Source organism: Sardina pilchardus, chromosome 17 (genome assembly GCF_963854185.1).
Source record: "Sardina pilchardus chromosome 17, fSarPil1.1, whole genome shotgun sequence".
NCBI classification, from domain to species: domain Eukaryota; kingdom Metazoa; phylum Chordata; class Actinopteri; order Clupeiformes; family Clupeidae; genus Sardina; species Sardina pilchardus.
The window spans coordinates 22,422,055-22,435,061 of NC_085010.1; the positions used below are offsets into that span (position 1 = coordinate 22,422,055).

Sequence of the window (13,007 nt, forward strand, 5' to 3'; positions counted from 1 at the left end):
ATTTTGATATGCCAATACAGAACCTACCATTTGTGTTCTGACAGATTGATATTGTTGGTACAGAGTACTGAATCATTTCTGGAAGGTGAGGCAGTATTCTCATGATGCGGGGCTTGGTGTTGAGTGGCTTTTGGTATTCTGGTAAGGGAAGGCACACTTAGGTTCTCAGCTTGGTGAAACAGAGCATTTGGTTGGTACTTTGAGTCTCTCTAGGGATGCTTTGGGGAGAGTCTAATGTTATTCTGCCCCATAGATGTATCATATTTATGCCCCAACATAGAGCGCAGTGGGAAACGGTGAAGGGAGGAATGAAATGAAGATATAAAAGCAGAGAGAGAGAGAGAGAGAGAGAGAAAGAGCAGGAAAGTGTGTGTGTGTGTGTGTGTGTGTGTGTGTGTGTGTGTGTGTGTGTGTGTGTGAGCCAGAGAGAGAGAGACAGAGAGAGAGAGAGAGCAGGAAAGTATGTGTGCGTGTGTGTGTGGGTGTGTGTGTGTGTGTGTGTGTGTGTGTGTGTGTGTGTGTGTGAGCCAGAGAGAGAGAGAGAGAGAGAGAAAGAGAATGAGGAAAAAGGCAGATAAGGAAAGTAAAGACAAAAGGATAGAACAAAGACAAAGAGGAGAGAGAGAGAGAGAGAGAGGGAATCAAACGGCATGTATTAAAACCTCTCTTCTGTCCTTAGATCTCCCAACCTTCCTCTTTGGCTGACCCAACATGCCCCGAGTTCAGCCTCAGGCGGCCAGGGGCTAACGAGCCTCCCCACAACAGTCAACAATCCCCCCACATTTAGAATAGAACAGAATAGAAACTAAAAGGCTAAAGAAAAAAGGGGGGGAAAAAGAAAGAAAAACAAGCAAGTGGTTCAGACACTTTACCCATTTTTCCATATCACTGGTGCTGTATATAATGTGCTCATGAAATAAGTACACAAAAAACAATCATGTTTAATTACACAGGGCAACCCAGCACATCCTAAGCATCCTAAAACAGATCCCTTGCTGTGCCTATACATCGTGTAAAGCGAGCGTTGTTTCACTTTGAACTACTCTATAAGTGCTATATGTTAAGCATGCAGCGAGCCTGTTGAATGGAGTGTGTGTGTGTGTGTGTGTGTGTGTGTGTGTGTGTGTGTGTGTGTGTGTGTGTGTGTGTGTGTGTGTGTGTGTGTGTGTGTGTGTGTGCTGTCTGTGGTATACTTACAGGCATAGTGCTGTGCAAGTGGAGCGTAAGTATTCATCTGTAATTGGGTGGAATGTTTACATTCAGAGTGTCTTGCGGTAATTCCCCCCTTTATTAGCTAATGTTAGCATTTATTCCGTTAGTCTTGGTTCATGAATTATGCCGCTAATGCATTCTCCCTGTGGCCCTGTGTTTCCTCTCTGTCCATTCTGTATTCCTTTCTGAACTTGTGCCCATGTGAATCAATAACAAGCAAAGAGCCACATCTACATGCATAACTGGCTCTTTCCCGACAATGTCTACTGTAAATGCACACAGCAGCTAGAGATTATTATGCAATATGCATAGCCGTGGCTGAGATGAATGAGATTTAAGGTATGACTAGGATAGGATTTTGGGGGTTCTGGAACTGGGGTTCTGGATTTTCCTGGATTTTGTGATTCCTCACAGGAGCCTCTGTGACCCTGACCATGAGCAGAACGTTCACATCCGGCGGATTTTATGTACAGCACAGACGAGTTGGATGAGTTGGACTTTAAAGGGTTGAGATTGTCTATTGATTTCAACACCAACAAAGATGAGGCCCCAACAGCTGCCTGAGCCTGAGGCCATGTGCAGTGTACTATAGCACTCGCTCAAATTGGGTTTGGGTTTGTCTAATTCATTTCATGTGGTTGTGCAAGTTGGAATTCTGCAACGTTCCCTTAATGCAATTAAATGATCTGAATAAGCTTTGCTCTTGTGACAAAACAAATGCACTTACATATTGGATGGATACATTTATTTTGGATACATAGCCCCAGCGAGCAACATGTGTAAGGTTGATTTTGTTTTCAAAGATGCTTAGTAACACATGCAAGTGGTGGTAGGAAGTATGGAAACACACTAAATCTTCATCACTGTGGCCAGTATATAAGAGTGAAACTGTATTCATGAAAAAAGGTTATTAATAAAGTAAGACTCCAGGCATATAAGTAACTCTGAATAGCACAGAAAATAAAAATTTGCATTTCAATCTCATACACACACCCACACATATTGGTGACCCTCCAAGCAAAATAACCTAATCAAAAACCAGACAACCGTATTGACATTTCTATCTCTTGAGATCCTTCATATGGACACGTATATATTGAGTGTCCAGACTTTAATTTGTCAAGTCCAGCTGAGCTCCAGAGACCACGCTGCGACTGAGGTGAGTGTGTGAGACGATCGGAGGCAGCTCCTCTAGCGTGCACACACCCAGGGGCGAGCCCCCGAGTCCCTGCTGCCGTTTGGATCTTGCCTGACCCCTCTCTCCCCGCAGCCGGCACTGCCAGCGCTGCCCTCTCTGCCCGTGCCCTGGCGTAGCCTCCTCCCCTGCATGCCTCCCCGCCTGGCTCTAGTGCCAGGGAAAGCGCCACTGGCTGGTCCAGGCACGCAGCCGTCCGCCCCGTACCGTTTCAGGAGGTTGGTGGTGGTGGTGGTGGTGGTGGTGGTGGTGGTGGTGGGGGCTTTCGGATTGGCGTGCTGCTTGCTGGGATTAAGATGAAAGAGTCGTGTGAAGAGGGGGGTTCTGGGGCATGATCTCTGAGAGGCCATGCTGTCTGAACTCCCCCCGCTGACACAGAGCTGAGATGAGAAGTTATGACTTCTGGGCTTTTTCTTTTTTTTTTCGTGTTTTGATAAAAGTTTAACTAAGAGTTCAGCGCAGGCATGTGAACTGTTGAGATTTTTTATTCATTCACTATACTGTCCATGTTCCAAGATCTAGGATTGCTCCGGTTGTAGTATCGCGCAATCATAATTCAACAAATTGGCTATTAACCCGATGAAAACAGAATGAGAATTCAAAATGTCAAATGCCATTGTTCTCTATTGGTCTCTATCATAGTAGCACAGCAAGCTTTAGCCAGCTAGATCCAGATAACTGTTTCTTATCCCTGTTTCAGACTAAGACTTGACTGTGTGATAGTATCAGTTGACAAAGTCTGATATACCATTACAAAGTCTCTGTCTTTTCGTTTCTATTCTCCCCCTTTGTGTTGTTTGGAACGTTCCACAATATCAATTGATATGCAAACCAATTAATACAAGAAAACAGCCTTTAATGGGGCTTTTTTGTTATTTTTTTCCAAAGGAAACAGAACTATAAACACAACTATTAGATGTTCTTTTGAAGTTGGAATATGGTAATGGAATTTCTGAAAATGGAAAATCAGTCAGATGTTTGTTGTTTGACGACTGCTGGCAAAATGCACCTCAAAGATAAAATGTTGCAGTATAAAAGTCCACCTCGATGTGTGTGTGTGTGTGTGTGTGTGTGTATTAACAGCCTAACATGCCATGCCTTTAGAGCGCTCCACTTTTTCCACGGTAGATGCCAATGCTGTCTGCTTCCTAAAAGGCCCATCATGCTACGCATCTCCACCAATTACGGCGTTTGAATAGGCTTTCATTTCGCCTCTTTAAAAACAAGCCTCTGCAGCCTGTTTCAGAGAGTACAAACACCATTAGCTGCTCCTGAGGGAGGGTTTATGATGGTCCTCACATCGCGGTGATGATAGAGGCATAGGCCTACCAGATTTTTTTGAGAGTAAGACAGACAATGTGACATAGATATCAAGAAGAGAGGAAAAGGAAGGGAGAAAGAGTTTTTGGAAACTTGAGTTGTGTTATTATGGACACATACAGTATATGTTTATCTATATAGTATATGTAGATATGTCTCTGATAGGTGTGTACTGAGCTTGGATATGAGGTAAGGAATGCAGGTGTGTATCACATGCAGGGGGCAATGAGAATGTTTCTAAGGAGAACAGTGCCCCCTATCTTTACATAGTGGTGTCTTCCCATCGAAGGCATTCCCTTGCTGAAGCTAGAATAATGAATGATGATTTTGTTACATAGAATGATGGGTATTTACAACAGTGAATGGGCCTTTAATTGAATATAATCAAACACATGATTGGAGCTGGTTCCATCATTCCATTCAGTTCTTTCAGTAATTGGCATTGTGGAATGTAGGCCTAGACTCCTATACAATGAATCTAAATATGCATCTATTTGAAATAATTGCAACTGTACGTTTTGAATGTCTTGTACAGCCAAACAGTTTTTTTTTTCCTAATTCAGAAATGTTTTTGACTACACATACAAAATACACATGGGAAGCCCATGTTTTGCTATTCTTCTTTATTTATCTTCGCGTTTGTGTTTGCCTATATATCTTAAATCAGTTTGACAGATAACTGCTGTGTCCATTGTCATAACTAGGTTATATGCAAGGATTTCCATGAAAGTAACAACAAATTGTCTGAATTGTCTGGTGACACTGCAGGAACTGGAGTTAAAAGAGAGACAGCTACTGCTGGTAAACAACGCATAAAGACCTGACAGACCATTAAAATCTCCATGATTCATTTAACCCGCCTCAACACACGAAATGAACACTCAGGGGAGAGGGTGCTGTGAGCGAGATGCAAGCTTGTGACAGGCCAGGAAACAGAAACAGCACAACAAATAGCCACAAGACATCAGAGAAGCCCAAAACTGAAATTTGAATAGGCCTATTGGGCCAGAAGCTTTTCTCTCTCTCTCTCTCTCTCTCTCTCTCTCTCTCTCTCTCTCTCTCTCTCTCTCTCTCTCTCTCTCGCACTGGATGCCATCAGGGGTATATGCAGATGTGCATCGGAATATTCCACCATTGCCTCGGGCCACGCTCAAGAGTTCTAAAGGCTTCTGTTGTCGGAAGCGGAACACAAGGGAGTTCCGTGGCAACAAAAGAGTGAGATGAAGGTTAAATGGAAGCATTTCAAAGCAAACAGTCTCACCAGTGGAGCGCACGAGCGAAGGGGGGGGAAAGAGGTTAATGCAAGCCTTGTTTGGGGCACCAGAGCAGCTTGTCACTTTGGGCATGGTCATCAGAGGTCTGCTGTACACACGCGAAGCCTGAGGGCATAGAGCAGATGATTCCCCTTTTGTACTGTGACTAGTGTGCAAATGAACACCACTGCCATAAACGATGGGCCCATGAAACAATGATAAAATTCAGCCACAGTTTATCTAGAATAATGCTGAGGTGTGTTAGTCAGTGATCACCTCATGTTGCAAGGGCAGATCACCATATTTCTATATCATATGCTCTTCTAACTTACAGTATCTCTATGACCCTGGTATAGTACAATGGCAACTTAAGGTTATATTTCCGTATCCAGTGAGTACCTAGACTGACAAAAGTACAGTAGACATAAACTTTAGTGTCACTGTGCACAAAGTGACTGGTTATGTGAACAAATGCAATGTAAAGGTAAGAGAAACTCCAATGTAAAGGCAGTAAGAGAAACTTACTAACTAATACTCCATTCATGGAAATTCCTATAGGCCCACCAGAGCTTCTTGCTTGTCTTGCTCCTAGGCGATGCTAGAAGACCCGTTTTAATGGACACAAATGTCTCGTTATCTAAAATCTGTAGAACCTCAGATCCCTTCAAACAGTTTCTATAAGTCACGGGTCAGGTCTAAACAAGTAACAAAACCTATACCATTTCAAAGCTTGCCAACCAAACACATATCAAATGTGTCTTATTCAGTTTGTCCATTCCACTGTTCTACTGCTCTGAAAAGACTAGTAGTCATATCCTTTTTCTGATTTTTTTTTCTGTGCAAACATCCCATGATGCTTCAATACAGTTGCTGTAAGTGGATGGTGGACCCTCTCTGACAGACGCCATGTCCTGCATATCAATGAGGTCTTTGCGTTACCCACAATCCATCACAACAGCGCTGAAGGGAAGGTGCCTCTCCATGCCTGCAGTTGACCTGCAAATGCACTATTAAAATGTAGCCTCAAACGTCGCCCAAGGGCCTACAGTCATTGTCTCTGTTCTCTGTATGAAGAGGCTTGCCTGACCCTGGAATTTCGACGAGGCATGCCCCCTAGTGGTCGAGAGTGGTACAATGCCCTGCATTCTCTGTTGCCTGTCGCTCATACAGTATCAGAGGTTTTACAGCAGTGAAGGAAAATGTAGCAGTTGGTGACAGTTATGATGATGTTTGTAATGAGTTTGAAAAGGCTTGATAAAACTCAAATGTTTTAGCCTTCAGGACCATTTCAGTTCACAATGGACTAAAATGCTGTTGGGCAATGGTTTATGAGGAGTGTTACAGTAACAAACCATTTACAAGGTATTACTAAAGGGCAATGGCTATTTGCTACCATTAGATAACATAATAGATTATTTACAAGTAGTTTATGTCACATAATAATATATACTCTAAATACCTAATAAACTATTTGAGGAGTTATTACTAAATGTAAATTTATTAGCCATCAGATAGCACAGGATTACTTACAAATTTGAATCATACATGAATGAAATACATGGTTATTCATGGGCCATATAGCCAATATAGAAAACAACTTATAAACATAGTACACAGTTTATTATTCAAAAATATGATAGTAAGTGCATGGCGTATAAAAAGTATGATGGTTAAATAACCATTCATTGCACCTCTCAGACCAATTTAAAGTGAGCGTACTATACTTTACTTTGGCTCTGAAACATTCCATGGGTACGTTTTGTGTTCTCATATTTGGGGATGACACATTGTTGAATATGCATATGGTATATGTCATTCAGTGTCAGTCCTGAAGCAGACAGGAGTCAAATGAAGAGAGTCCAACACAGGAAGTAGCTTGAAACGACTGATTCTTTATTGAACTAACTGTTATCTGCACCGATAAAACACTGGAATCACTGGAGATACATGGGACGTCTGGATACCCGTCTAACGCTTTTTTTTTTTTTTCCTCATCCGAGCTTGAAGTGCGACAGAGGTAGTGGAAGTATTGACACAGCAGATACAGTGTGGGGGGCACATCTGAACAGGTGTTAGTGGTGAGTGAACTGGTTGGGAGCGCAATACACTGACAATGGCCGGGTTTCCCAAAATCGTTAAGAAGCTCTTAAGTCCTAAGAACTTCTTAGGAGCGTTCTTAGAACATTCTTACAACGCTCCTAAGAAGTTCTTAGCACTTAAGAGCTTCTTAACAATTTTGGGAAACCCGGCCAATGACAGTTAATCCCTGTGTCAATCAAGACTTGACACCTGATACGAAGCAATGTATAACATATACATATACATTAGATATATTAGATATACGGAACAAAGTTAGCTCCCATTTGAATATATCAATCCCAAAGCACACCCTGAAGTACTGTACATCCCATAAAAAAAAAAAAAAAATCTGTGGGAGACACAAGATCAAATGCAATAATTTAACGGAACAATGATTTACGTAGTTTAACCTAGAGGTGCAACAACCAAAGATGAAAAAAAAAAAAAAAAAAAAAGCATATTTCTTTAGGATTATCTGTGAAGTGATTCTTTACTGAGCGTGTATGGGATTGGTGCAATTACATGGATCACATTTGTTAATTTGGGATCGATAGATTGCTATAAGGGGACAACAATGTGTAGGGATAATGGACATTTTTATTTCACATGAGACAGGACATTCAGATGTTTCCTTCAGGACCTTTACAATTAATCTTTCAGGACAAAGGCGTTGCTTATTATACTTTTTGCTCTTGTCTTCTTGTTCTTAACATGTGCGCGTGATGACAATGATTTGTAAACTTCGACGTGATTCAGAGAGGTCATTAGCAAATATCACCTGACATTTCAATACTCTTCTTTAAGGAAAAAGAAAAACACTACTCAGGGGAGGTTTTGTAATAGTCACTTCCTGATACACTCAAAAGCAGTAGTGATATTCTACTTTTTGGATTCAGTAAGGCACAGATGCATGCTAAATCAATCCCATATTGCTAGCAGGTCTACTAGACGCTCATAATCCTATAGGGGAACATGTGTTCAGGTGTTCTGTGAGCCTTTATATGTTTTATGTGCCTAGTTTTCATTCTGAGTTAATTAACCTAGTAACCTACTCCGACACCTGGTCTTTGGCGGGCCACACTGCTCCACTGCAGGCTCAATCACTTGCTTTATTTCATATTCACATTCTTGGGTATGGTCAAATTGCATTCATTTGATTTCAGAGAGTGAAACATTGAGTGCCAACTGCCGACAATGACAGCTTTCAAGTGAGTAGTGAACTTAAAGCAAAGAAGCCATCATTTAGTGGTGTTAAACAACATAATGGCTAGTTGTGTTTGCTGACAAAACATATTCTCACTAATGTGCACATTTTCTGACCATAAGATTATTAAATTGGCCTGTCAATCCAGAAAGCATTACACTAAAGTCTGCTTACAAGTCAACTTTCAATTGTGGACAAATTGTGAGTCGGAGTTCAGAATTTTCAAAAAATGTCCATTAGAATGTAATATCATCAACTGTGCAAACATACAAATTGTACTAAATGAATGGTCCAAGTTGCAATTTGAAAGAAAACAGGTCAAAAGTGAACAGCATAGCTTGAAATGCAACAGTTTAACCAAATATTTCAGATTTTGATGGTTTTCAAATCTGAAGTACTGCTTGAGAGAAATTATTTGCCTTGATTTAGGTTTGCTATGAGTGCACAAAGGTTAGTTGAAGTAAGTATACTGGAGTACATAATTACATTTAACATATTAAAGGACAAATATGCGAAGACAAAACTACATACATTGTATCATAGACCGTAATCACACAGAGATTAGTGAGAATATGAGTTACATCAAATTATTCAATTATTCCTGGGGTTAAAAAAATATTGACGACTAATTAGTGACTTCAAAAAAAAAATCCATATTTTCACCCATTTTAACTTACTTTAGAGACATAATCACAATCACAATAACCCTGTTTTATGAACTACCTTTAGCATAATTTAAAAAATATAGACGTCTTTGAAATTATTAATATTTATAAGGCTAACTGGTGCATAATTATAATTAGAAGTTCAATTTGTACTAATTTCAGATATTTCAGAGTGTGATAACGAGCAAAACAGTGGCCTTTTGGTCCTACAAAAATACAAAACAGAACGAACAAAAAGGAAAGGAAATGTTCTTTGTATTTCACAAAAGCTTATACAATTGTGGCACAAATCAAATCTTCACCACCAAAGCCTGCATTCCTTCAAACCATAGGGCAGTGCAAAAGTGGAGTCATTCTTACAGTAATTGTTTTTAAAATATACTAAAAAAAACAACAACAAAAAGACAAAGCACTGGTTTGCATTCCATACTCTTCTTTGCAGTATATACTGTATCTATTAAAAAATAATCAAATAGGATTGCCACAGTGCATGATTTGACTTCTTAAAACAAACAAACAAAAACATATTATTATTATTATTAGTGCTATAATAATAATAATAATAATAATAATAATAATAATAATGTGGAGGGCAAAAATAAATCTCTTACAAATCCACAACTCTTGTATGTTACAAATTCAAACAGTGATTTAATGATACATTGTCTTTTCTGCCTTGCATGTTATGTTTTTTTACATTAGTGTGAACTGGTGAAATGCTCATAACATATTAAAGTCTATTAAAAATGAAATTATTCAAAAATATAAATAAAGTAAGAACCAGAGTGAGAGGAAGAAAATAATGAAGTAAATTTGATTCAACTTCCTAAATTGCAATGTTGTTCATCAAGTGTTTTTTTCTGTGTTGCACTACTGCCTATAGGGGGCAGTCTTACCTGCTGAAAAAACTGACATTCAATTAAACAGCATCCGAATCACAACAAGCATGATCAACTTTGAAATAGAAAAAAATAATAATAAAAATCAAAATAATAAAACACTGATTGACAGTAATCGCGTTAATTTATCACATTAATACTACGGACCTGTGTAAGATGCTGGTGTGCACAACACAGCAGAGGTTTAGCTGGTGTAAAATTTTACAGTCAGTCTTTGCCTTTCTCAAAGTGTCATCACAGTAGACTGTATTTATGGCCACACAACCAGTCAAAAGTTTGGAATCACCAGTCATAAATATGGATTTTTCCCCTTACACCTTAATTTACAAAATTATATTCAAATACTTGGAAAGTATAAGGTGGTGAGCACTAGTAGGTTTCAAGTAGTTTAAAGAAAGCAATTTTAAAAGTTTGTCATGTTTCAAGGAGACTCTTAAAGGGTACAATAAAAGACTACTTGGAAAAGCACCAACAGAAATATTCTCCCAACAGCATCTACCCAGAACACTACAGTATGTGATTTCAAGTGGTGATCATATCTAGAGGCAAGTACAGTACTTTGATTAAGAAATATAATTTAGTGATTATGTTACCTATGAGCTCATTTCTGTTATGGGAAATATGGTCACCTTGGCTTTAGAATAGCTGAAGCTAGAAAGCTGAAATAATAGGTAACGCAAAAAGCGTTTCATAACAGGAGATTCCAAACTATTGAATGAGAGCGCAAACATGTAATAACATGAAATAATGGTTAATGGCTTGGATGGCATGGTTCAAATGGTCAGCATGAAATATTGCACAAAAATACACTTGCTTGCAAACCATTCTCAAGTTCTATTTGTTGCATACATTCCTGTCTGACCCCCTGCTCTTATGTCAATAATGCACACAACCCTAAAAACTGGACTATACCAGTTCATCTCATCTTCATTTTTGACAAAAAAAGATGACATATTTTGTGAAGGTTTCCTATGTGAAGGTATTTCAAAATATGTGTGTGTGTGTGTGTTGCACTATGTCTTTAAGTACATTATTGGGTGATGGCATTCAAGTAGACCACAACAAATGAACCCTTACACAAACAAATCCCTTAATCATAATAACAAAAGGTATTTTTTAACACCACAATCGGTCAACCCCTTATTAAATAATTCATCATTTGTTAGGTATATGACATCAGCTATACTGTATATTGTTTGTCAAAATGCATACATAACACAGGTTATCCTTTATTTACAATTGATCAATTCATGCATGACCCTCAAGAATGTCCATTTACCATTGATCAGCCATCAACTCCGATGGAAGTGAATGTATGTATGTTATGAACATGACTACCACATAACATATTGCTCATGAAGCTTCTCAAATTGGTCTCTACAAGCAATCACTGATATATAAATGACTTACAATTATCAGATGAGTGCCACTGAAGCATGTTATTTGGATGAACACGAATTTGGTCAGGAATGCATCTTAACTGTTTAAGGCTTACAGAAAGAATACTGTTGCATACTTTTGCAGCCGTTTCAGTGTTTTACATTCAACCGCATTTTAGGAAGTCTGATTGAACGGCATTGGGCCCTAAATTGATAGGTCAAGACGAGCAAAGTCACTCAAGGAGGAAAGTGTGGGAACGCTGATCTGATCTACTGATGCTCCATCTTAGGATCTTGCTCATAGTACTAAATTGTTATGCGATCTGGGAAGACCCATCACATGGTGCAATTTTACTTATAATTCTGATACCACCCTAACAACATCCACCATTTTGGGAGGTATCCAGGATTTTTCTACGGGACAGTGTCAAGAATGCTGCTAGGCTGATATCAGAATCTTAATTTGGTCAAATTTCACCAGGAAGGGGTTGAAACTTTTTTTTTTAAAAATCAAGGATTTTTGAATGCACCATGCGATGGATTTTTGAAGATCACATTACAATGAACAAAACGAATTTGCCTTGTTATCAAATTAGCTGTATTTACACTTGAATTGACTTTGAACTTAGCCCACCATATTAAATTAGGGCCCCACGTGTCTTTCATCTGAATCTACTGGCAGTCTACAACAGTGCAGCATACAAGAGGTGCAGCATGTGGGGTAGATTACGTTTAGTAGAACATACAGACACGCACGCACGCACGCACGCACGCACGCACGCACGCACGCACGCACGCACGCACGCACGCACGCACACACACACGCGCGCACACACACACACACACACACACACACACACACACACACACACACACACACACATACACACACTGGACACAGTGTGCAAAGAAAGGGCAGCATATTTACGATACACACAAGCCACTGAGCATGTCTATCTTCTTCTTCTCTGTCCACATCTTATATTACCTTCCTGTTTTTGTTTCTCCTCCCATCTCTTCTCTGCGCTCAACTTCTACCCTGGCCTGTCCTGAACATGAAAAGTGATGCATAAGCCTTATCTTTTTGCTGGTCTGAAATACATAGACCTGTAGTGAGACAAAGAGGACCGTATGACTTGGCTAGTTCTCAGTGAGATTAGTGGTGTGAACTAATTCAAGGAGCTATAGTACATAATAGTCAGAAATTGCAAGACTATAATGGACTTAGAGTGGGTTTCCCAGTATTTTAGGCTTTTTCAGAAAGATTTAAATGATATACCTTACATGTGTTTCTAAGAGTTCCCCCGAGTAACCGTCCTACATCCAGACACTAACACCAACGTTTTTAGGCTTAATAATGTTTGTCTCAGGTATGACCTATAAATGAGCATGGCAAAGGTTCTGGGAAACTCACCCCTGGTCCAAATCTGGACAGGATCTGGACAGAACCGGATCTTTTCCTGAGTCAATCAATATCTGGGAGTTGATCTGGGAATTGATCTGAGAATCGATCTGAGAATCGATGTCAGTCATTCTAGGAATCTGTATCTGCGAATCGTTCTGGGAATCAATCTAGGAATTGCTCCAATTCACACAACCACACCCTTATAGTGAAAGCAGAAAAAAACAAAAAAAATGCAGCTGAACTTCCCTCGTTCCACTTGTTTGTCATAAGTTAAAATGTGTGAAAACGGTTCCCTGTCCCTAACGCAGCTTACAGCATAATTATATAACAGCATTACTGACAGTCACACGTTGTCTTCCTTTTGTTGCTTTGGCAGTTTTACATTGCGCCAGACCC

General features: G+C 39.6%; 1 protein-coding gene across 3 annotated transcripts in view; it reads right to left on the reverse strand.

The window, feature by feature from the left end:
• Positions 1–7,229: 7,229 nt before the first annotated feature.
• The window catches only part of LOC134062206 (monocarboxylate transporter 2-like), a 32,405-nt gene continuing 26,627 nt past the window's right edge, over positions 7,230–13,007 (reverse strand). For all 3 annotated transcript variants that reach the window (XM_062518148.1, XM_062518150.1, XM_062518149.1), the window contains exon 5: positions 7,230–13,007. This exon is cut by the window's right edge and continues 416 nt beyond it. The gene's annotated coding sequence lies outside the window, so the exon portion shown is untranslated.